General features: G+C 32.0%; 1 long non-coding RNA gene across 2 annotated transcripts in view; it reads left to right on the forward strand.

Moving 5' to 3' along the window:
• LOC148626397 (uncharacterized) overlaps positions 1 to 27,969 on the forward strand; it is a 44,990-nt gene that overhangs the window by 7,250 nt on the left and 9,771 nt on the right. Inside the window, exons 2-5 of one of the 2 annotated variants that reach the window (XR_015920065.1) lie at positions 10,573 to 10,713; positions 23,860 to 24,090; positions 25,403 to 25,636; positions 26,790 to 26,861. This is a non-coding gene — a long non-coding RNA (uncharacterized LOC148626397). Of the gene's footprint in view, positions 1 to 10,572; positions 10,714 to 23,859; positions 24,091 to 25,402; positions 25,637 to 26,789; positions 26,862 to 26,904; positions 27,262 to 27,969 lie in introns of those variants that run through there. The other variant, XR_015920066.1, reaches the window with a different exon arrangement.

A 27,969-nucleotide genomic window follows, 5' to 3' on the forward strand; every position in this document is an offset into this window, starting at 1 on the left:
ACTCAAGGGATTTTGATGACATTGTCTAGGAAGGTTTGGCTTCATATCGAGGGGTTATTGTACAAATGTCGTATGTGTAAATGCTCCTACGGGAAAACGTGAAAAAGCTTAATAAAATCAGAACTATTCAAAAATCATCAAAATAATTTTCATTCAAGATTGAAGAATGCTAAATACACATACCACAATTGCGGTAATGCTTTTCGGTCACAAAAGAATGATTTTAACAAACTTTTTCCTCATACAGCAAGTTGTCATAATTAAATGTATTTGAAAATTTCAAGACACGCGTGCCATTATAAAGCAATGACCGATGAGATGTTCTCCGGATAATCATATGTAACAAATTAGTTACAAATATGTCAGCCATTATAATATTATAACATTATTATTCCTTTTTGCGCACTGTAAAACAATATAAAAAAAATTCAATAAATATTAGGACTAAGCCCTGATATTTAATTATATTACATAATTTCCAATTTGTAGTGCATAATGGACATGGCGTAATAAAATCAGTTACTGCTTTCAATTTGGATATGAAATTATCATGGTACGCATGTGTACAATGTATATTTGTTCAAATGTATTCATTCACTAGTATTGTCTCATGACAAATAACACAAATTTCTCTATCTATAGTTTCCATTGCTAACAGGCTATCATTTATATGATGACGACTTAAGTTGTATATAAAGGTGTTATATGAAAATACTTCATTCAAAAAAGTTGCATTTTATTTACCTCTTGAACATTAGTGAAATGAATATCATTCGTTTATTTTCAATGTGTGTGGATTGATTTTCTTTTTTTTTTTTCGTTTTTTGGTTTTTTTTTTGTTTTGTTTTGTTTTGTTTTGTTCTGTTTTGTTTTTTCGGAGGGGGTAATCACGATTTTATTGATTTACCCTGTGTATTTATTAATAAAATTTACTTTTAACGTTTACTAACATGCAATTTAATTTGTTGATTTTTTTCACAATTTGTATATATAAAAAATTTTAACTATTTTTCAATGAATATGCACGTTAAAGTTTGGTTATCATTGATATGATAATGCTTTATCTTATTTGTCAATATGGCTACATCTTTGATATAGTACACTGTATATTATGTATGCAGTGTGTATATCTCATCACATTTATAACTGTTGCCTTGTATTCTGAATTCCAAATGCATGCTATGATAACATCACTTAGCACTGAAGAAAAATGAGGGACACTTTCCAACATGTATCTGTGCACCTGTTTGGACATTTCCCTACATGCAGCTGCTCACCTATTGGAACGCTCTTCTACCTGTATCTGTGCATCTGTTGATGACGGGCTACCCTTTTACTTTTAGTTTCCGAAAGTTTCGTTCGTTGCCTTAATGATGACTATTGTTGCAACGTTTTCCTTGTTTGGCTTTACATTGCAAAATTAAGCAATCATAATTACACACGATTCAATTATTGCGTAATGAGATTACTTAATATAACTTCTGTTTTCCATGTCTAGTCATTGTCCCTGGATTACATTCTCAAAAATACGTTACGCTACTTAATATAATTTGAGAAAGCCTTCCCACAATGAATACCAAAGTACCCTTAATAATCATCAATTTAATATACTGTAATAGTCCATTCGTTACATGAAGTGTACTCTAGCTGCACTTTTCTGCAATGTGCACCGAAGTTCACAAAATGAGTGCCATCTCAAAGGGTTATCATATATTTAACACAAAAATTAGGCATGGCATAAATATACTCAATTTATATGTTTATCTTTGTTCTTTACAATAGGGACAAAAACTGGTAAAAAGGTGTCAAAATAAAGTGTATTGAAAATTTGTCCAACCCTAAGGGTGTAACAGGCAGTCACGTATTCAATTAATGTTTTACTTTTTTGTGAAAAATGATTTAACTTGACCACTCCAAAAACTATGTTCACAGAAATATAGTGAATTCTTCCCTTAAGAAATACGAAATGTTATATTAATATCGAACTTTGGGGTGTAGGAAATTTTCAATATTTAATGGTGACTGAATCTTGAATACTTTTGAAGGATAACTCACATTCTGTGTAATTGAACATTTCAGCTTAAATAAAATGGTGACCAAATTAAACCAGAAAAGTTTACATTAGTAGCATTAAAATCACAATTAATAAAATACGATAATTAAGGCTAAGCCCTGATACATTTTTTTCCAATTGGATTTTCACTTAGCCCTTCATAGTGGACAGGTATTATAAGACATATATTCATTATATTTAAGCCTTTCCTATTGTTACTTTTGTTTCATGTCGTTATACGATGCTCGTGGAATCTATGTGTGCAATGGATATTGGTGCAAATGTATTTATTCACCATAATTGTTTGTAGACATATACAACTTTCCTGTTTCATTGATACCTTCCTTTTAAAATGCTAATATGAGTTACATATATATAGCCTTGTTTATTGTGAACCTTTTTGGGCGGAAGTGTAATAAGAAAAGACTTCAATAGCATATGCTACCTTGAACGTAATGGAAATAAACATCATAATTATTTTTTTTCATTGTTTTTTAGTAAGTAAATTAGTAACTTTTAGATGTACTAAATATTAAGGGAATTTCGATTTCAAATTTTCTCCCTTGACCATATAAAAAGTATTATCGATTACCGTCATCAAAATGATCAAACTATTCTAATGGAAAATAAAACTTAAAAAAGAGATTTATCTTTAACAAAATGAAACTTTAAAATTTTGTTTTATGCAAAAATGTTAAATGCAAAGTTGGAAAAAGCCAATTTTACATGATCACAGCAGTTATAGATAATTCTTAAAAGACATGGTCGTAGAACAAAAAACGTGAAAGCTTTTATATAAAAAAATGTCAACATATTTCTTTCTTTATTTGTTTGTTTTCTGGGGTTTAACGTCCGAGCAGCAATATTTCAGCTATATTCAGACGGTGGACATGAAATTGATGATCAAATGAATATGAAATGATGATCAAATGGAAAAGGGATGGGACACAAGGACAATGGGGTCGACAAATTTTGATTGCCACTGGAAATAGGGAGAGGTGGGTAGGGTCGGGCAATTTAGCCTCCTGTGGCGGAGCCCTATGGTTCCTACTCCGGGAGAATACCACAGTAGGGATCTTTAACGTGCGAGGAACGTGGCATCTTTCCAAACACAGTGCACCACTATGGTTTGCGGTCAGGTTTTCCGTATTATAGTCTGACAACCCCAGCATGTAACACGCCAGGGGTACCCCATTCCACCACCTGGGGCACACATCCCAGTTGCTCCGTGGGCAAAGCGCCCTAGCCCCCGGCTAGGGTTCTGAGGACTATTTAATCGCCTTTTACGACAAGCTTAGCGCTGCTGTAGGCCTATTCTTTAAACACCCTATTGCCTTTTCCTTTTGACATTAATTGATCTATAACCAAAATTATCAAGCAAAAGAAACGTAAATACACAAAACCGGAGGACGATGTATATCTAGTTTGCGAGACTAGTATTTGTACAGATTTCATTTTTACATGTTTAGGCTGTCATTTAATGCCTAGTATTTTAAAGTAATGATGTTGAAGAGTCTTCAGTTTTTCATTATCTTCTATATAATAGATATGAATTTATAAAACTGAAATTAAATTGTTGGAGGAAATTTTCTGTCTGAAATGGTGAAGATGGTGATGATGATAAATATGCTCATTACCAACACCGTAAGGGACAGACCATGTAAAACTAATCATTTCTAATATACTTGAGGTTCAGATTGTAATTGATCAACCAAATTTCTGAATTTTAACTTTTGTTTTGTTATAGTTTGTAGTTAAACCCATTGTGATATTAGAAAGAGCAGGTGTTGTATTGTATCTAATGCGGATAACTCAAAATTTGCGTTACATCTACTAAATAATAAACAGATTAAAGCAATATTTATTTTATAGTGTTCTCTATGTAAAATTAATCTTTATCATTTCAGTAAATTACATTACTATTGCAATTACTGTTTCATGCGTTTGTGATCTGTAATATAAATTTCATTTTTAAAACGAAATTTTGACACTTCCACCCACTCTCTTGGTCTTCCAAGGGCAATTCTGATGTGTAGTAGACGGAAATTTCAGAATTATATTGAGAAATAACCATTTTACTGGTGCACTTTGCTCAGTTCATACTCGCAAGATCTCTTTTAATTGTGCCTTTTGTTACCACGGAAGTAGCAAAAACAAGTATACCTCGAAAAATACTTACGTTACAATCGACCGCTTTTTATTATATCAAGAACACATTGGTATATCTAAAAACCATGAATAAGTAATTCGGTTTCTAAAGATGGAAATCGTTATAAATTCTAAATCCTGTTAAAAGCTTAAGTCATTCGTCATGAAAGTTTTACTTACATCGTTTTGGTGTTGCTCTACATACATCGACTTTCTTCTCAATTACCGGCATAATTTTCCATCTCTTTTCACACAAATGTGTGTCGATTTTCTCACTGCATCAGGTATTGTAATCTTTCTCAAAACGTTCCATATAATTGTGAGTTCAAAAAACATATAACTGTTGAATAAAGGTCAACTACAATCGTGCATTTATAGATAAAACATTATTTTCATAAAAAAAGGGGGAAAAAACAGTTTAACCAAGCATTAATTTCCCTTGAAATACGTCAATATTGAATTATGCCTATAACTCTCACTTTGAATAGGTGCATTCTCACATTATAGCATCATTGAACAAAAATATGTAAATATAGTAACTTATAAGATTATACTACATGAAATGTTGACTGATGATATCGCGCTAGTGGTAAAACTACCAATATTTTGAAATAACCTAGTTGGGCTACTAGAACTGAACGGAGCATATCTTGTGAAGGCATCAAGATATAAAAAAATGTCTCTATTCATCGAAATATATACTATTTAATCATTATTTTAAAAAAAAGGAAATGACATAGTTCTTCAAAATGAAACATATTATAGCAAAATTGCAATACCTGGGCTGTAACCCTACAACTCCAATTTATATCTCGTCTCTCTTATCGCGCTCGATATAAGGGGTATGACCATAAGGACACGTGCGAAAGTATTTGGTTTCAAATGAATTGTTATCCATTTCATAATACAATTCTCATTTTTTTTGTGCAATAGAAAATGGTGAAAATGAATGCATTCACCAGAATTGTCTCTAAACAGATTTTACAGCTTTCGACTGTCACGGTTCCCTGGTAGCTTATGTAGTCAGCTTGATGTCGAATGATATAATTAATTAGTATTGCAAAGTTACAGTCTGAAAAAAATAATTTAGTACTAGCTTTTTGCACTGCTTTCTTTCTTATGGTCATTTCATTAGTTTTAATGTACTAATGTTATTTCTTTATTACTGAAATCTCCATATCATGGTGATTAACCTTTTGTAATTACGTAAAATAAACTCCGTTGATAATAAAATAAATCAATTGAAATAGAATATGAACAAAATATACATTATTTTGTAAGAATCTTTATCCTACAAGTTGAATACCCCTTTAAAATAGTTACTTCAATATTAATCAGAAATACGATATCGGGTAAAGTGTATTTTATTAGTGTATCATATCCTCTTCAATTCTGGAATGCGAGTGTTGAACATGAAACAGAATAACTCTAACGTACTACATTGTATTTGACATAGACGGTACTACATTTTCCATAAATAACACCAAACTTATGACTAAAATAAGATTTTAGTAAATTTATTTATTTACTTGAAATGTCGTCACACATGTTACAGCTTAAAGCACTGTTGTCCCGTTCGGTTCTGTCAGGTCCTGTACGAAATGGCTAAAGTTGTTGAAATGGTTTGATTTTGTTTGTGCTTTTGGTAAGGTCGAATTTCCCCTCTGTAAAAAGTGCATATATCATAATTTTCTAGACCTATTGGAATGGTAAACGATTCAACATATTTATTTAAAATTGAATTGATCTATTATTAATTAGAAAAAACTGAATTACATATTTGTTTAAATAAAAATCAATCGCATATCTTGTGAACGAATATTTAAAGAATGACTGTCATATTTGTTTTGTTTAGAAATAACTTCAATCACGTGATGCACTTTTACTCGTGCCTAATGAAGTATGAGAAATATACACTCTTGAGAGAATTCAACATTTTTTACTCGAGTCGCGTCACTCCCAACATCTTCAATAACGACTCGTGTAAGAATCCCTATATTGTTCGTTAATGTGTGTGACTCTCTTTATTCATTTTTAACATGTAAATACAACTTGATTTCTATATTTACACATATCTATGCATGTTCGACCGGCATTGATTTTGATAATTGTTCAGGGTCCTTAAATCCTTCCAGTTCAATATTTTCAAAGAGTATTCAAGGGAACCAATATTCCAGCGGAATGTAATCGAGGACAAAGACCAGACATGGAAAACAGACACAATGCGCGGAAAGCAACAAAATTAAATGAGCAACTCGGACTCCATTAGAAACTAGGAACATGGGCCAGGTGCACCGATAGGGTTAGCGTCCTCTAGAAACACCCCCCGAGTTGCTCATAAAAAGTCAAGTCTGGGGTAGACAAATGAGGAACGGAAATTATGACACACTGAACAAATCGGTTTTCATGGTGCAGATGGATACATCGTAACGATCCATGACTTCATTATGACGAACATAAAAACTTCTGAAGTAATGACGTCAATCTTGTAACAACATAACCTTGTTCTAGAAGCCTAACTGTAAGAAGTCTAGCGCGATACAAAAAGTAACGATGTAGTAACAGCAAGCTCTGACATAACATAAGAGTTGTAAAATGAAAATTCCACCCGCAGGTGTTGAAGGAATGTTGCCACAGATAAAAAGAAAAAGTTGACAATACAGAATGGAAAATCATCGCGTTTGTCGTATGGTTTGGTCAATAGTTCAAATCCCTGCTAGAATTTATTGAGTGTACTTAACTTAAACTAATATAAACTGTTCCGATGTACTCATTTTTTCCCATTTTTCTGATGCAAAAATACACAAAAAAACATTATTCAACAGGCTAATAAAAATGTTTGTAATGAAGTAACAATAACTTAACATGACATGCAGACGCATTTTAAGTTTTTTAGCATAGGTCTGATTGGAAGTTAAAACGAATTGAGAAATTGAAGAGAATTGAAAGTATTTGCAAAATTTAAGTTATAGGCTAACAGGAATTATTACCCATATCCAATTATCATTTTATCACAGCAATCCTTTGTGAAAAAGGATTTAATATTATACATGTACAACGACGTTTGTACAGAATATACAGAATTAACTTTTTTTTAATTTTGATCCCTGACACACTGTGCATTTATCTCCCATTCTATACCGAACGAGCGAGTAAAAATGTGTAATCTCCCGACTCTTGTCGGGAATTATAAATTTCACCTGCGTTAAATTATTCAAGCGATTTACATTATGTGGTTACATAGTACCGCAGACAGACAGAGAGAATATTTTAAATTTGGTCACTTTACTTTACTCATGTTATTGGTCATAAATAATTATCAATTTTTTACTATATGATTTTTGTTTGGCACTAATTGGTTATATCAACCAACCGAAAGGTTGTGATATATGATGCAATGAACGGACGACGTCTTTCATTTTCGGAGAATTTGTCCTATTGTTTTTATTATTATTATTATTATTATTATTATTATTATTATTATTATTATTATTTCGCCTTTGAATTAATAGGAGAAATAGATTCTCCTCCAATTCTTTCGGGGATTACAAGATTCCTCCACTATCGAAAGTTAAATTTTGGATTTACCCACGAGCTTCTTTGAAATCTAAAACTATCTCGAGCGGAAAAATCCCCTCAAGACCAAAGGAGACTATATTTTCTTTTAATGTGGAAAACCTTGTTGTTATCGAGATTTGTGATGTAGAAATTATCCGATGAAGTGACATTTGAATTTTTTATGCTTGCTTTTGTTGACACGAAAATATATCATTTTGATTCATAAACGAATAATCTAAACTTGTACATTCAGTTAAAGTCAAATGATGACAGAATCAAACCTGTAAAAGTAAAAAGAGGGTGCAATACGAATTTAAATCTATCGGTAATCAGGGCTTATATCAGGGCAATATCATATTGTATTTTAATCCATTTCATGATACAAATATCATTGAATATGTGTGTGTAACTGAAATTGGTGCAATGTATGTATTCATTCACCAGAATACTAAAGTATCTTAAGTACCAGTGCACATAAAATTCAGACACAACCAATTGCGAAGTGATTCGTGGTCAAGAAAAACCCCAAAAAATTAAAAACACAAACAAACAAACGATTCATTGTAAGTCACCATATGCTATACTTTCACATAACAACAATCTTTTCTGTATTTGGATCTGCACTTTTGGAAAATCATAAATTCTTCTCCAGTAAAATCAAGCAAATGAAGCCAAATCAAGAATGATGACTCCTGCAAAATGCAAATTGCATGAACAAACTATATCATTTTACCTCAAAAGCGCAAAAACAAAATGAAAAACTAAGACTGGTTATGTGATCAGTTACTGTTTGTGAACAAGAAATAAAACTGAATTCGGTGGTTTTTTCGACACGCATTAATCACCTTAAATGTATTTATCGTTTTTCTTTTCTTTGCGACACCTTTTCAGTACAATTGACATGCGGTATTGACATTGCAAATGGTGACATTCAATTGACAACATAAAATGGTTGCTAATCTTTGGTTTGCTACAGGGGTATATTGATTTTATATATTATGCACAGCATAAAACCAAGCATCACACCTATTTTTTGCGTTGTTAAGTCCATGGCTAATTAGGACATATAGCTGTAGATGTCAGGGGCTAAATAGAAAAGGAAAACCATTGTCCATTTAAAAAAAATAATAAATCTGCGTGCCAGATCTGCATACCATCAATATTTCTTGTTTATTTGTTTTTATTTGTTTATGAACTGCGTATCTCAATGTAATTGATTTAATGGCAATTTAAATTTATACTGTAAATGTTTTGTTCCCTGCTAATTTCTTTTTGGTATGTCTTATTTGGTGTTCCGGATGTGTTTCGTCTTACCGTTGGCCTTACCTATGATGCTTGGTATAAATCGCTACTAGAATTTTCTCCATAAAAGCCTGTACATAATATGTCCGTCCTTGTACAGCTGATTAGACTACTTTCATTTATAAATATCGCGAATTGTGTCTTTTAAAATAGCCATGATATATATAAGGATACAACTCTTCCTGTTGCGTAATACATAATTCGGTTGAGAAAATAAATTGAAATTTGGTGAAAGTCGTTCAGGAAGTGATTTCATGATTAAGGTTTGATCAGAACAATGACATTACATGATATGAAATAAATTGAGACCGAGTTAGAATTACAAAAAAAGCAACAAGAAACAAATCACACATGAAAATTGATGACAACGACTTATGTAGTTCAACGAAGGAAGTGTAAAATAAAAACAACACGTATGTCAAATTTTATCATACGCCATATGCGCAGGTTAGGTTATCTCCCTTTTTGGACTACTCCTTGGATTAACAAAAAGTAAAAACTATTTTTCAAATAATTCTTTAACTCACTTTAATAGGGAGGCAGTAGGTGCAAATGTCTCTTTGTCCATCTGTCGGAAGACTTGGTTTTTTGTTAAACTGAAGATGTGCAGTTTAAAAATTACGCATTTCTATGTATTTACATCAAAAATACAATTATGGTCACTATGTTTGGAAAATAGAACTGTTATTTTTATTTAGAAATGAAACTATGAATGATTTGTTGTGTTTTTTAGAAATTGACATATGCAAAATTTGAAAACAAAATGAATTGCATATGATCAGGGTTGTTATCTCATATTAAAGTACGTGGTCACAGTACAAAGAAAGTGAAAATATTTGATAAAAAAGGTGTCTACAGATTTCACATTTACTCTTGACATTAACTGATGTCGAAACAGAAGTTTTAATCTGATAAAGGTCTTCATTCGCGACATCTGATTACGATGAACATTGAGTTTGCGAGACTAGTGTTAATTATAGGTTGCCGTTTTTACATTTTTTTGTTGTTGCATGGATATACTGTATTTACAACGTACTGCTATTGTCAAGAAGACTACTGTTTTTTTTGTAATCTTCTTTATAAATAACACTTGAAAATTGTGTACATTTAATTATCTTGTAGCAGTAAGGTCATTCTAACATAATTTTCTGAAACATTTCTTCAATGTTTCTTTTTACTTTAACTCTATAACGGTATTGAGTAAATTAATTTTATATATCATATTATAAATCATTTCTCAAATTTTTAGTTGCACATTGAGTTTGCATAGGGTAAATGATAAACTTTTTTAAATTAATACGTCCACGTTTTAGTGGAATAACAATACAGCACCAAATTATCCCAAAGCACTTCCTGGTTAACTCTGATAAAGGTCCTGCCGTTTTATTCCACAGAGCATTAGCCATGATATGCATATATACATTGTTACTCAGTCCGTTAAAGGCTTGACACAATTATTATGTGATTTATAGAAGTGCATTGTTAGACGAAAATGCTTTTTTTTTTTTCAGTAGGACATCAGTATGAACCAGGAAGTTTACCAGTTTATGGGTAAAGTCTACGAAGATGGTGATAATGAAGAACACGTTCAATTAAAACACTTTAAAAGACGGTTCATATAGAGACTAAGCAGATCCAACAATACTGGCGACGTAGAGCAATTTCATCTCACTATTGTTTGTTCAAATGTAATGTTTAACCCATGATAGTTAAAGGGAAAAGAATTATTTTACTCTCTATGAAATGTGGATGACTAAGCATATATGTGTAAAATACCCCAACATTTCAACCATATAATGAACAGATAAAGGAGATCAAAGAGTAGTTTTCCATCATTACATTGTTTGTAGTATTTTACATGTAATTTTGTCTTTTTTATCATTTCAGTAAATTGCAAACATACATTCGTTTTTTTTGAGTTTTTGTTCACTAAAATATGACCATTTGTATATGTCAGCCACTGCATGGACATCCGCAATTTGTAGTAGAAGAATATCGTTCAAGTATAGTAATACCGTAAACAGTTTGCAGTTGCAAATATTTCAAGGTTTTATTTTCAGTGGGTATACCTGTGAGTATACAAAAATAGCAAAAAATACTAGTACATTTCTATTAATACCACTGTTTCAAAGCAAGTTTTATGAAATATCAATAATAAATTGATAGAATCATTTACTATGAATATATAATGTATTTTAGTATATATGGCGCGTCAAATCTTGTTTGAGGCTTTAATGAATTCTACATGAAATTCTACTTACAACGTTATAATATTGACTGACATTTGGAATCACTTCATAATGATTATTTCTATTACTAAAAAGTTATTAAAACGAAAATGAATATGATGAATATGTCTAGGAGACAACAAACCCACTAGGATGACAGATGTCAGATCAATGCCATCCATAGGTATCCAATGAATGACGAGGAAACCCGCATACCACAGGACAGGCTAAATCTGGCCTCAAAACATTTTATACATGTACAGCGAAAGGGTTGCCCTATATACTCTAGCAACAGAAAGTAAATTGAAAGAGAAAACGAAATACAGACAGGACAGAAATTCCTCACTTGGGACATTAGTTTGGTATGAAAAAAATATTTTCTCGTTACATCAGTTTGATATTAGTGTTTCCACATTGGTTCAATGTAAATAACCTTTTGGATAAATGTCATATTTAAAACAATTTAAATTATCCTTTAGTTGTACAATAAACATGATATTTATATACAAGTGTAATAAAAGAGCTTATTCACTGCATTAATGTCATTAATCCCATTGCATGTGTTTATCTTCAAATTATTGTATCATTGAACATATAAGTTACGTATGGAATCATATTTTAAACTAAAATTAAACTATAAAATTATAATTTTTAAAATGTTGAAAAGGATTATCACACAGTACAAGCGGTTTAATACCAATATATTGTAAAATACTGTCGCCTATTGGAAGAATATAAATCTAAGTACAATGCATTGTCTCTGCTCTCGAAATTTACTCGAGTTAATCGTTACAAAGTATGAATGAATTTAAACTTTAGAAATGAAATATTTTAGCAAAATTGCAATATGAGGGCTTTAACTGTGAGACTACAATTTATATCTCGACACCCATCTCGCCTTTCATAAAGGGTACATGCAGATTTTTTTTCTAATGAGATTGCTTTCCACTGATTTATACAGTTTTCATGAAACATCAAAGTGCAATGGATTTTGGAACAAATGAATATATTCACCTGAAATTTCTCTAGACATATTCTACAGCTTTCGATTATCGTGGTTCCCTAGTTAATTGCAACAAAGTCCCGTTTTACGGATGTAACGAGAGGTTAGCTTGATATCAAGTAATATGATTAAAGGTTTATTGCAAATGTACACGCTACAACAATAACTAAGTTCTACTTTTTTTGCACAGTCCTTTGCATTAACTCCATGTTGTTTATTTTAGTTGACTAATATTTTTGTTAAAAATTGAGTTAAAAATACTCCATTAATTAAAAGTATTGTAATAACGAAACATCTCCCTTGACAATAACAGAAATTAATCTATATAAGAACTAGAAAATAGCTGTGACTCTTTAAATATATTATTATTTTAAGACACCGAAAAAAGTTACTTCGATATTATTAAGAAATACAATATCTAGATAAACACATTCATAGATAAGTATACTTTATCAGTGTCTATATAATTACTATCATCTTATCTTCGATCCTGGGAAGATGTGAGTGTTTGACTTATAAAGAAGAATAACTCTAATGCCCTCTACCGTATATTACAGAAATGGAATTGTATTTGCGTCAAATGTACAACTGTTTATGTTTACAGTGCAGTTAATGCTAATTTTACATATTTCACTGAAATGTGCCTTCACAAATGTTACAGCATCAAGCTTGTGTTTGTATTCCAATACCTTAACATCCAGTATATAACATCAACTCTTTTTAATAGTGAGCTAGAATTTACTTTTGTTTCTTAGACAAATACTTTGAACGGACTGCTCATTTTCGTACCTTAAAAAGTCCTGTTTTATTAATATTAGATTGATCCATTATCTTCTACATTACATTGTTTTCATATAAGATGAAACAAAATGTGAAATACACGATCGGGAGGTCTTTATCTATTTTTAAATGGATCAAATAATTGAACGAAATTTGACAAATGACTAGCGGACATATCCCTTACGTACACGAATCACCCATTGTTTTTAATACAAATCAATGAGCTATATCTCTTGCATTCAAGTATTTATGTATGAGGAAGATCGTCCGAATGTCATAAACTCTGATTTCACATACAATAAAGTTACCATGGGCGTTACGTGTATTCAAATGCATGTGCCGTGATATACTGTGTGATTTTGACCCGTGAAAGCGGTAAAAATCATCAAATACCTACAAGCAACAATGGACAGGATAATGAACTTCCCCTCCGGTATGCATGTTATTAATATATTAAGGCCTTGGGTCATTGTTGTGTCTTATTTTACTTGTCTTTGGTGGGTTTTTTCTTTTTCTTTGTTTTTTTCTTTGTTTTTGTTTTTGTTTTAGTTTTAGTTTTATTTTTGTTTTGTTTTATTCTGTTTTGTATTTGTTTTGGTTTAATTTTATTTTTTGTTTACTTCGTTCAGTTAGTTTAAACATATTTATTCAGTCAAATACATTTCAGTTTGAATTTTCCACAGTACAATAATACACAATGGATGAGGAAATAAACAAAGCATATATTAATCCATCTTCATATACAGTATGACAATTATAATATCTTATATCATAGTTTGATGCTCTGTGTACGAATTTACTAAAACGATGAATTGCTAGAAGTTAATGGACAGTGTTAAAGTAGTATGGAATACAGAGGATACCAAATTTAACAATATAAAATGAACAACAATTGTGGAAAGAAGAACAAAATAGGGAGACAAAAACAAAAAAGTTAATAAAGAAATTGAATAATTTAATTCAATATTAAATATACAAATAATATTAAATATTTTTTAAACAATGTGGACTTGCACAACTAATAGTTTGTTTTGATCATCTGAAAGATCAGCAGTGCCGAAAAATAGAGTGTATTCGTCGAAAGTAATCTGGAAGGGAAGAGACGAAAACGTTTCGAGTCTAAGCTGAGTGTAACGTCTAGTGGCTTAGCGTTTCCAACCAGTCTTTTTGTAGAACTTCTGCAGGGACATTAGTTTTGTGCCACCCGGCACGATTCTAGCTGCCTCTAGTTGAACCGATTCGATTTTATTTATAAGTCCTATATTGCTATTATCCCACACGACATCTCCATATTGGAGTATAGGTCGTATGTAGCACATATAGATGGTGTCTAGTGAGAACCTGTCAAGCAAAATCTGTATTTTCTAAGGATGTTTAAACGGCGATATGACTTGTCGACGATCGAATGTATGTGATCATGTTATGACCCGTTATTTGATATAGGGATGCCGATATGTTTATGATTGACAACTTCTTGTATAGGCACAGTGTTTATCTGGATGCATAGGTTTGATCATTTTACGCAAAATCGTCATAGCCTCGGCTTTTTTGGGGATTGAACATAACTAACCAACTTTGGGCCCAATTATGGACAGCATCTAGATCAGAGTTTAGCCTTTCGGTCGAAAACACTGGATTATCAACAATAAGAAAAATACTAGTGTCATCCTATAGGTCTATAGTTCTTGACATCACTTGGTGCTCCCTTCTGATAGACCGGAATCACGTTTGCTCTTTTCCAAGAAGATGGGAAAGTTCCTAATGTCAAAGATAGGTTAAAAAGTTTACATAACTGTAGGTAAGTTCGCGAGCAGCTTCCTTTAAAAAAACGCGGATTAATCAAATTTGGTCCGGAAGCTTTTGGTGCGTTTTATATAGATAGTACATCATTAACATCGCGTTCGGTTATTATGATGTTGCCATGTTTTTTTTTTGTGGTCCGTTAAGAGGTAATTCTGGTAAAGTGGCATTAGTATCATCTAATGCAAACTGTGAAGCAAAATATTGAACATGTTCGATTTTTCGAGTTGTCGAAACTAAGGTTATCATCTCTCACTAAAGGATAAATACCCGAGTGGGAAGATTTCATGCCCGTTATAAGATTGCATGTCTTCCACCAATAACAAGACGAAGATTTGACCTCAGATAAGTTATTAATCAGTTTATTTTGATAATCGCAGATTTACGAGATTTACGAATAGGATCTGTTACTTCACTGCGAATTGTACGAAACTTTTCCCAATCGCCAGGAGTGTTTGTACGTCTCGCCTTTTTATGGATCCTATTTTTATCGGCGAATATTACTGTAAGCCACCGCGGTTCGCCCTTGCGAATAGTTACGTTCCGGCTAGGTATTGTTGCCTGAGACGCTTCTAGAATACATTCAGTTATATCAATCTTTGTCTTGTTGATGTCATTAGTGTGAAAAAAATACATCCCAGTCAACGAGAGATAATTTCCTGCGGTATTCTAAATAATCACCTTGATTATATAACCAAACTTTTTGCTTAGATGTTTTATTGATACTTTTCCCAAAATTTATAAATCCCACTGCAGGACAATGATATCTGACTTGGTCCAATAGTGGTGGACCTACAGTTGTGTAAAGAACAAAATTCACGTTGTTAGTCAAAATAATATCGATAGTCGAAGAAGAGTGTTCAGAAAAGTTAGTTGGCTCGTCAATTAATTGACTAAGATTATAACGTGATAAAATATCATTGAGCTTCGAGTTGTTTGGGTTTTGTTGAATGTCATTGAAATCGCCGGTAAGTGTAACGTAGTTAGTACTTGGGTTATCGCTCGCTGTCTCGAAACAATTATCGACAAGACTCCACGTATCTTGCCCAGAGTTAGGCGGTAAGTAAAAAGTACCATATATTCCCTTCTTTACCTTAATTTTGAGCTGAACCCACATAGCTTCCAAACGTTTGGATTCTAAGTCCAGTCGTCTAGTAGAATGGATATCATTTTCAACGTATACAATAACGCCTCCTCCACTCGTGTGGAGTCCTCTCTCTCTACGGAATGATTTTTGAAAATTTTGAAGCTTTAAGGATGGTTGGTATTTAGCCATGTCTCAGTAAAGGGCGGTATATCAAAGTCAGCATATCAAGATCAAGTTTTGGATACAGATTTTGGACGTCCAAGTGTAGAAATGACATACTTGAATCATCTGATGTACTACCAGAATCATTAGTTGATAACCGAGGAGGTTCCGGGTTTGGTTCAATTCCTGCCAGTACGAGTAGTAATTGAACTATAAATAGGACGAAACCGATACAAACCGGGGTATATAGAAATCCGAACTTGAAACTTGCTTTATACGCGCATATGTATTTTTTCGACACGCAGCGAATACGATTTAATAGATGCAGTATATCAAAAAGAACGAAAAACAACTCGACACTAACGGCTTTTCTTCTATCTTTAGAAAGCCATTGCATGTAAATACTGTATAATTCAATTAGATGTAGAACATGTTTTCTATGTGCATGAAACTTTGCATGAAAAAGGCCAACTATATTCATCATGTCACTCCTACTTGGTCAAGGGGAATTTTGAAAGAAATAACAATAAAAATAGCCAAATAAAAAAACAACGTCAAAAAGGACAATAATCCAACAAGACTTAATGGACTAAACCCAAAATTTGGCCACAGATTGAATACTTTTATCCAGTCAGAATTTGGCTAATCTTAATGGTTTTGGAGATATATAAACGATAAACTACTGTCTGACCCCTATGTTCTATTTTTAGTAACGGCGGCCGTGTTTTGCGACGGATCAAAAATCCCTTCGTCAATTTTTTTATGCATGATACCCCAAGAAACATTCATACCAAGTTTGGTTCCCATTGGTCAAGTAGTGTAAGAAAAGAAAAGTTCTGAAAATTTTTAACGACGACGGACGCCAAGTGATGGCAAAAACTAACCTGGTCTTCGGCCAGGTGAGCTAAAAACGACTTCTCGTCAAAATCCCAGAAATTCATTAACATTCTTATTCAATTAATTGTGGTTTATATGCAATTGCAAACACGGTTGAATTATGTATACGTGGTTTTACTGGAGAGTCTTCGTTCTCAATACTGAAAACGATATATGAGAGTAGCTAAAATGAAATAATAAAAAAAACTGCAACTGAAAACTGCAACTGTAGAAATGAAAAGCGATTGTGGTGAGGCCGATGGTCTTGGTGACATAGTAGGTTGTGACTAAAAATATTGGGTTAAGAGATGTGGTGTTTAGAAACACAAATCTTGTGCAGATTCTGAACCTGAGAAAGCATGGTATAGTACTAAACACAGCCCAAATGTACATCAAACGATTACATTACACAATTAATATAACAGACACTGTTTATTCAGTTAATCTTTTAAAGAACATGTCACTTTAACTAACTTGTAACAAAACTTTTTTTATTACATTTGCGAACTTTCTGAAAATATGCATCTTTACAATGTTATGGCCCGAGGGATGAAAGTAGGATTACACATGTATTAAAAAAAGATCGCAATCGTAGAAGCAAAAAGTTTGCAAATGTAACATTCCTTTATTACAAAAATTTCGCAAATGTAATGCTCCCCAACCCACAACAGTTAAAACACAATTGACACTGTCGTAATAGTAAAAAAACAAAAACAAACAAAACTAAAAACTAAATTTAAATCAAATGAACAAAATGTAAAAACGACAAAAGTCACGTAACAGAATAAGTCCGTCTTGACAAGGTTTTCCCACCTTTACTGACTCAAAATAAATTTTATGTCAAAATGTGCCTATTACTAGAAGCTTTAAGAATAAGTGAACATTATTTGACAGACGTGAACTTTATTCATCGGCATGTCCTCCTTTTTATCGTCATTTTCTTGTCGCAAAAAATTCCTACTGTCAAGGATTTCGCTTTATTTTTTGATATTTTCTAAAACAAAAACTTTAAACCAATTTGAAGATTTTTATTTTTCTTTTGAAACGATTTTATTTTTTTTGAATTTCACAGAGTGAAACTAAAGTTATAGCAAAAACGTATCCAAAAATGTTAGTCCTGTTTTAGGTGTAAAACCACTATTAAAAGTCCCATTACTTTCTGCGTTGAATTAAGCAGTTTTCAAGGTCCAAATCTTTTTTAAAGTTTGTTAAAATGAACTTTAACTTGTTTTATCATATAGGGGATTCTTTAAAGACTCTCAAAAAATTTGCAGCATACCTTTAATGGCTTCTAAGAAAGAACAGTGAAGTAAAAGTAGACAGGTACTAAAAATACTACTTTCCTTTTGGAAAGATTATCTCGAAGTTTGATGGTCTCGTTTCTTAATTGATCGATTTCTTCAGTATATGTATGAAATACGTTTTTGAGAGCAATGTCGACCTCCTGTTATATAATATTCGTTTTGGTAGTTTACAGTTCCTCATGAAGAGCAGTTTTCAACTGCATCACAATGTTCGTGATATCACTAGGGTGTAAGGCATAGGTTGTAGCCATGGGTGGCGGAGACGAGTATTGCTGATTTTTTAAGGAACTACCAGTTTGTGCATATACTGGGCTTGGGGGTATATAGCCTTGAGAATTCATGATAAATAATCATGTAGTGCGGGATTACTATGTCGACGAAGTCTCGAGTCTGGAGTAGACCGGTTTACGGATGGGTTCATGTGTGTTTGTGCAATGTTCGATATTATTATTGTTATTGTTTATGTTTTATTTATTGACTCGTCACATGGTATGTAATACGTGTACGTGTAATACGTGTACAAGTGAAAATTGCTCACGTAGTTGTAAACAATATAACACTGATCTTACAGTCAAATCATTTAAGCATATTTTCTTCTTTGGATCTGGTGTATAGCTACTAGCGACATTGTCCGACGAACCTCTTCACACAATATGGGTTTCATTCACTACATTTAACCATTTTTTCGCATAACAAAAAATTCCATAACGCTCATCGCCGAGCATGCGTACCTCGTTGAGTTATTCGAGGAATGTTTACTATTTCTGAACAGGTTACACGAAATAACAAAAGTGTAAACTGATCAAAACCAGGTTTTGAGTATGACCTGTTCAAAAATTTGATACATTCCTTATTATTTAATTTCTAATGCAGTACAGTCAAAACATTAATAATTGTTTTGTATTCAAAACGTTCTTTAGTTTCGGATTATTCGAATCAAATCGGAGTGCGGATCAATCGACGTAATGACGTCATAGTGCAATGTCATGTTATACAGAATAACCTATATTGCTCAAAGAGAACCACTGAATCAGAAAGGTTGTATCCAATCAAAATAAACTTTTATAGCATGTTTATCGTACTTGTTTTTGTATATATTTCACGTTATAAATTATATTTGGTTTTGTGGTTGGCGTAATGGCTGTTTTAATAATATATTTGAGGCAGAGGATTTGTTTGCATAAAAGTATCAATTATAAAGTAGCAGTCCTTATAATAATTACACAGGAGGTGATTCACGCATGTTTACATACACCAATTTCAGTTTTATTTCTTGTTCAGAAATCGTTATAAATTACATAATCAGTCTTAGTTTTACATTTGGAGTTGCGCTTTTGAGATAAAATTTATATAGATTGTACATTTAATAAACACTTTGCAAGAATTATCGTTCTTGAATTGGTTTGATTTGGTTGATTTCAATTAGATTGAAGTGTAGTTTTCTCAAAAGTACAGATCTATATACAGAAAAGGTTATTGTCACATAAAAATACAGCATATGTAGACCGAATAAGCAGTGTTTGATCACCATGAATCAACTTACCATAGGCAATGTCTGAATTTTATATGGACTGGTACTTAAATATAATGTACTTCAAGCGGGAAATTGATAATATGAGTTTCTGAAAAATGACATTTGCAACAAAATATAAGTACGTTGGAACACACTGAAGAAATCAAGAACATCAAGAACTAACGACCTGAACCCCAATGATACAATTTATAATAGTCTATAGTCAAGTCGAACATTAATAATTTAATTCCGTATTATCGTATTACGGCGTTATCTAGAATTGAATATTTTAAAGCTTTTTCATCTACTGTGTGAATTGTAAGATGTTCTGTTTAAACAATTAGCGACCAAAAAACGATAAAACTAAAACAGGTATCAAATTAACCATTCATTTCCCTGTTTGGACGACGAATGTTATAAGTTGTTCCGTAGAAGGTTTTATTTGCTTAAAATGATCATAATTTTAATATCTCTTCTTGGAACATTAACAAAGGAACAAGGTAAAATTTAAAAGAAATATTCTTATTACTTGTAAAATTATAAACTGTCCATGTATTGTATGGACGTCAAATCAGTGGTGTGTGTACATTGATCATTGGCATTACGATTGTTTTGGTATTTGATATGAATTGAAGGTTTGTGTGGGTATTCATGGAAACAATAAGAAGTTACATTATATCACTGGAGTCATATGTATTCATAGAAACAATAAGAAGTTTCATTATATCATTGGAGGCATATAACAGCATCTTCTACTAGGAGTAAAGACTATTCCTTCCAATTCATCTGAATATAGCTGATATATTGCTGCTCCGGCGTTAAACCCCAACAATCAATCAATCAACCAATTCATCTGTTGGATGAAGCAAAAGTAATTGGAATAAATGAAACGAATAAATCTTTCAAAAACATATAAAAAATGGAAAACAGATTTTACCTTGTCGAGCTGTTTATGAATCATTTCATGGGCATTCGACGCCAATTAGACGAGGAGAAATCTAGAATTTCAGTGTTAAATATTATTGTTGAAGACACATGAAACATAAAATATGCATGCATTTTTTTACTTATACTACGATACGACGATTACATCGATATTTTAGATATAAATAATATAATTTTCATATCTTTTGTAAACGGTTTATGTTCAAACATTTCAATACTGTATAGTATTTCTATATATTCTCTGTTGGATTCAGAAATATATTTCATGAATTAAGATTTCGTTTGACCTATATCAAAGTATTGTGGATTAGCGAAGGTATCATTCAGAGTTATAAAATAAAACTTGCTTTCATAACATTACAACAAAGGGAAAGAGATTATAATCTGTATATACATACTTAAATGACTTATTCAAAATTTACAGAATTTGATGCCAATTATGTTGAACTCCTGGATGATTCGAAAGTAATGTTCAACAAAAAGTACCTTCGCATAAAACATTCCCGTCTAAATTAATTATTTGGAGATAAATCCTGGTTTTCCTTTTTAATCTTAGAGGCGCAGATTAACTTGACTAGAACCTTTTAAAATGAATCCTCAAATTATCAAATGATGCCCTTAACTTGTATTATTTTCATTTGCCAAAAAAATTACATTTAACAGCAGGTGCTGAAACATAAGTTTTATCAAGAAGCAGAAAGTGTTCCCCCTCTAGAAGATTGGAATTAATACAGAATTCTGCTGTAATTGTGTTAATAAGTGTGTGTGTGTGTGTGTGTGTGTGTGTGTGTGTGTGTGTGTTATGTTGCCAAATATGCTCTTCCTTTTTATGCATTATGTTGTCGATGATTCCCACTCGTTGGTTTCAAACGTATCTTCAAGGACAAAAAGGTCGAAAGGAAATTTTTGCTTTTGTCAATATCATGAAAACGTTATTCTACCTTACGAGGATAAATGACAAAAAAGTTGTTCAGTCACGAAATCTTATTCAAATTTTAAATTATCTCTATATTAAAAAATTGAAATGTTGTTTCATTTGTCGAAACTAGTCGATAGTTATAAACGCTTCTCACTTATATTTCAAGTGTTTCAAATTAAGAGTGTTGACTTATAGATATTAACAACAAAATCAAAAGAGTTCTTACAAGAAACGTGTAAAATAGAATCAATTATTCTAACTCATACTGAAGCATCTTATATTTTTACACGGAGTTCAATGTTTTGAACTTGAACGATATTTTATTGCCCAAAAATTAACAGGGCAAGTACACTGCTAATCAGTATTAAATGTCACCATTAAACCTGACCATTCCAGTAAAGACCAAAAATGCATATTGATAATGGAAACTGAACGTTTGATTCATAATTCCAGCATGGCATGGATGATTTATACTTTGAGTCATGTCTTTGTTTTTTTTAGAATATATCTGTTAATATGACCTATAAATTACAAACTCGGAATATACCTTTGATATACTATGTAGCAAATTTATGATATTTGTTTAGATTAACATCATTTACTGGAATTCACATCACATGCTGTAGGTTAGACACCATAATATTTCTTTTTATTTGTGATTATATAAAGATCCAAGAATGATTTAGACTTCAATACAGGGACATACCCTAAGGAATGGGTCGATAAGAATGATTATTGAGGTGAATAAGAACTGGAGAATTCCAACAGCATGACAGTGTTGATATAACAGAAATATTTCAAAGTATGAATATATCCCTTATTCTTTCGGACTTCGTATCTAATCTTCCAGTTTTCCTGGTTTTAGGATTATTACTTTTAAAAATATTTTGTATAAAAGACACTAAACTTATCTGATTGAAGTATGTGTTTTTGTTATTAGAAAAAAAACGATTATATGTGGCTAAATGCTTACTCGATTTTTTTTTATTATTATTAATATCTGAATTCATTGACATGTAACTACCGGAAGGCAGCATTAAACAAGTGTCGATTGAAAAAATCATGAAAAATTTGAACAACCAGTATCTATAAGGAAAAAAACTTCGTTAATCCTTTTTAGATATATAATGGTACGTACAGCATTTGACAATATGTTTTCGAGTTATCTCGTGATTTTTTAATGATGAAAAATCTTAATGTGAGGTTTCCAATCATGCTTAAATCTCGTCCCTGTATTAGTCCTGACTGTACGTTATGTGTTCGTATTATATGGTGATAGTGGCTCCTTTGTCCAATTTCTGGTAGGTATTGTCGTTACTTTGTTTGTATGATGCAATGATCTCAACTGAAAAGGTTTTGGTAATGCGTACAAAATGATACTTTCAAACTAAGTTGAACGCCAACATTGCATTAAAACGTGCATTTTTGGCTTTAAAACAACACATTTATTCATCTGAAATTAACCCTAAGATTGCTTACTTTCTTCATAAAGATGTGAAAAGGGCATGGTTATTTACTTTGATAAGCTATCATAAGACAATATAAGTAGAGGCTAAAGAAATTGGTGGAATTATTTACTACCTGCATTTTTTGTCAGTGCTTAATATTTAAAGTTCTACAAATGTCCAGCAAAATATCATGGCGTGTTTTTATATTAATGTTTATCTTTACTTTTATTTATTATTATTATTATTATTTATTTATTTATTTATTTATTTATTTTGCTTTCATTCTCCTTCATTGCTATCTTTACATGATTAATGTGTTTGAATTGTAAACAGAATAAAGGAATAAGTTATACTCTGTTATCTATCACTTGACTGACCATTGCAGTGTCTTTTCAGGAATACCATTTTTTACACCAGACTTCATATGAATACCAAGTCAGGAGTTGCTTTCATAAATTCATTCGTAATCCATAAATTTTTCCCCGGTTTTAGTTGGGTTCGAGCTGTTTGATTTTCAGCGTGTACTTTTGGGTTCTGTTAGGTTCATTTTTTTATTCGTTGTGTCTAGATTTTGGTGCTCAGTGCTATTCCTTTATTGCAGTGTTACTTTTTTTAAGACAACTCCGCTGTCAAGAGTATTTTTCTACCACATGTTCATCACTTATTTCTCTTTCCGTGGATATATCTGTATGCTATTCGTATCTATTTTGGCTTGTTTTATACGCATTACAAGTGAATCGAGGATGAGAATCCTACCCAAGTGACTGGACGGGAACGTACAATGGAACAAGGAACAAAACTGTTACTGGTAAAACATGTAGTATATGGAGGTATACCACCCATTCCACTTATGGATCAATTAATTATTGTCGAACACCTGTTGAAGATCCTGTATCATCCATTGGACCATGGTGCTATGTGAATGAAGCGCCGTCTTGGGAGTTTTGTGTCGTTCCATTTTGTAGTAAGTTTAATGATTTTAAAAATATTTCGATGTATATTTTATTCATAAATTTAAAAATGTCTGTCAAGAAAAATATTCTTTTCATGTGTTTCTTTATTCTAAAGCCTAACATGGTTTGTATGTTTTGTTAGTATCAATCTTTATAGATGTCCATTTTCATTCCAGGCAGAACACAAACGTATCATAGAACATATTTAGAAAATATGTTTTTCTACAATATTGAAATTAAACAAGCCAGAACCTTTTTCACCAAAGTCTCATAACATATGAACCAAATTGCATTGAATATGATATTAATCTTCAGTTTACAAACATTTATTGATGTGATTGGGATATGGTACCGGTACTCTTTGTTTCCATTTTACGTGGTTTTCATTTGTTACCGAACAATTTTTACACAAAACATATGTTAAATAGACTTACAATTCAGATACACGATTCATGTTATAATTTACCATGAATAAAAAAAAAAACAAAACAAAAAAAACAAAAAAACAAAAAAACAATAATATGATATTACAAATTTCGATTAACCGAGTAAAATGTGATTATCACATGTATCATGTCTGGCGCTTTTCGCAAGTGCTCAAGTATATTAACTAAAAACTCCTTGTTGAACAGAATGTTTTTATATTGAATTTAATAGTAAAAAAATCTACTAAAATATTATTATGTATCTTATTGATTGCTTGATTGTTGAGGTAGAACACCCGAGCATCAATATTTAAGCTATATTCAGGCGATGATCATGAAGTGGATGAAAAAATGAACATGAAATGATGATGAAATGAAAACTGGGATGGGACACAAGGATAATGGGTCGACAAATTTTGATTGCCACTGGAAATAGGGAGAGGTGGGTAGGGTCGTGCAATTTAGCCTCCTGTGGCGCAACCCTATGGTTCCTACTCCGGGAGAATACCACAGTAGGGTTCTTTCACGTGCGAGGAACGTTGCATCTTTCCAAACACGGCGCACCAATATAGTTTGCGGTCAGGTTTTCCGTATTATAGCCTAACAACCCCAGCATGTAACACGATAGGGGTACCCCATTCCACCGCCACCACTCTGACCTGCACGGGGCTGATGTATCTTATTAAGTGTAGTTACGGGACTACTAAATTCCTAATTGTGAGAGGTTTGTTAAACACATTTTATTTTAAATTGTGTCAAATGTATCTAATTTAAATTTATTTTATACCTTGGTATGCCAAACGCCATGCTTTACAAATATATATACAAGTCCAAAATGTGTTTGTTTTAGACAGATTCATTGTACTTCATTTTCTATTGATTTTAATTTTATCGATAGATAAAGATTGTCGACCATCCAGTACAGACAAAAATTATAATGGAACACTTAATGTGACAATATCCGGATATCATTGTCGAATGTGGAGCTTAAGGACTGATTTTCCAGCTGGTGGACAACACAATGAGATTTTAAACCACTGCAGGACACCAAATTCTAATCCAGAATTAACGCCATGGTGTTATATAACAAGTAGGATAAAAAGATGGGACATTTTTCGTGTACCTTTATGTGGTAAGTGTGTGTTATTGCGATATTTATTTAAAAATGATACATACATACATTGGAATAACATTTGTATTTAGTGTTCTTGGTGAACTCTCAGACTACACCTCTGCAAGCACAGCATGAATATTAAGAGTAATTCTCCGTAAGCATCGAAGGAATCAGTAAAAGCTGGGAAATCAAATGTGTCAGATTTTCACCATATTTAGTATATAAGACCATAATATGGCTCATTTGAAAAAAAATTATATGAATTTTTCTTGTCATACATTCGGTGCTATGGAACCTATTGACCTAGATTTGTTCGCTGAAACCCAGCGTTTTTCAGTAGTAACTTGATTACATGTGGACTTTTGCACACATAACACATCTAAGTTGATTCATATAGTGACCTCAATTTTTGTAAAAGCTAGCATAGTATTTGTTTTTTGTAAGATTAAACAAGATTAAGAGTGTGACATATTCTGAAATCGGGGATTCTTAAATACTAGAAGAAAGACATTTTCAATGTCTGTAAAAAATGAAAAAATTGACCCTTTGTAGTAAGATTTACAAAAGAACATAGGTATTGACAAGAAAAGATTGTGTCTTTATTTAAACTGTTAAAATTAGGATACTTGTATAATAGAAACAAGAGGCTCCAAAGAATCTGAATCGCTCACCTTGTTAAATTGTCGCACTTCAATGGCAATAACTGTCACATTGAGTCGTCCAATAACTTTAAACCAACAGAGACATTTTAAGGCCGTATCATAAGGATCATTTAATCAATTTATAGTGTTTTCTTATCTATCATAGTTTTGATATATAACTAACTCCAAAAGCCATGTCTTTGCATTTCAAGGGCAATAACTCTGACAAAATGTTTACTTTAAGGCAATTGAGACTCATAAGGTGTATTTCATCCATAGATTTTTTTTTCTTTCTATTATAGTTGACCAGATATTGGCTAAAAACGAAGACATTTTTCTCCTTTCAAGAGCAATAACTCTACAAGCAGTCGACTTACAAATTTGCCCCATTAAGATTTTTGTAGGTCTTATCAATAGAAGAATCGTTCAATCAATTAAAAGTTGGATATATCTATTAATGTTTCGGGATATTGGCTGAAAACTGTAAGAAAAACAAAAGAAAAAAAAAACATAGTTTTTCCCTTTTAAAGGGCAATAACTATAACAAGGAGTCGTCAGAAAGAAAGCTTTGATCCAATATAGAACTCTTCAAGATGAAGAAGGTAAGCCCAAATTATTTGTCAATAGCTTTTTTAGTTTTTTCAGATTTTTGTAGAAATTGGTGACTCTACAACTGTGGTCTAAAAATAGGAATGACGGCCATATTTTAGTCTTGGTCCATCTATTATTGACAAATTTTTCAAAGAAAAACACTAAGAATGCTTATGACAAAATTTGGTTATAATCCACTGAAAAAAACGACAACGACGGATGCCAAGTGATAGAAACAGCTGATATGGCTAAAAAAACACTTACCTTAATAATAAACATTGTAACCGAAGACAGCACTAACTATTCAATGCATTCCAATCAATCAATAGAGATTATGTTCTACTACAGTTATGTCTTGAGTCATTCAGTAATAGTTTATAATTTTGAAAAATGTAGTTTTTAAAAAATAAAAGAGGGAAAATTTTTTACTAAAATATATCATGCCTAATTTCATAACGTTTGTCTTAAAACATTCATTGACAGTGTAAAAAATATTCTTGAAATGCCATCTTAAACCAATTAAAAAGAATGTCGTATTTCTAAACTCCGAACAATGCAATTATATTATTCAAATATATGTGAAAACTTCAAATGACAATTTCTAAATAAATAATTTATTTAGAATGTTACAAAGTTCAAATTCTTAACTCAAATTACTCGGTTTTAAATAAATAACAAATATGAATTCATATTTTATATTTTATAGTTTGATATGCATAAGAATGTCCAAATTGGAGACTCTCTTTTCATTTTGAAGATTGATTGACAGAGTGATTGTTGGTGTTTTACGCCCAAGCACCAATATTTCAGCTATATTCAGGCGATGATAGTATTATGGCCTAACGACCCTAGCATATTGCATTCTAGGGAGGTACCCAAATCCACCACCTAGGACTCACAACCTAGCTGCTCTCTGGGGAGAGCCCTAGCCTCCGTCCAGGATTCTAAGCACTATTTAGTCGCCTTTTACGGCAAGCTTAGCATTGCTGCGGGCGTGTTCTTTTTAACACCCAGACCCCCATGGGACTTATTGTGGAGATTCTCTCACATAGAAAGTCACAGTTCGGATCCTCAAATGTATCTTATTTAACTCAAGTATTCATATCAAACCGGTCAATT

The sequence above is a fragment of the Perna viridis genome, chromosome 2 (genome assembly GCF_037379345.1).
Source record: "Perna viridis isolate PV_CMFRI_1.1 ecotype Kerala chromosome 2, ASM3737934v1, whole genome shotgun sequence".
Classification (NCBI taxonomy): domain Eukaryota; kingdom Metazoa; phylum Mollusca; class Bivalvia; order Mytilida; family Mytilidae; genus Perna; species Perna viridis.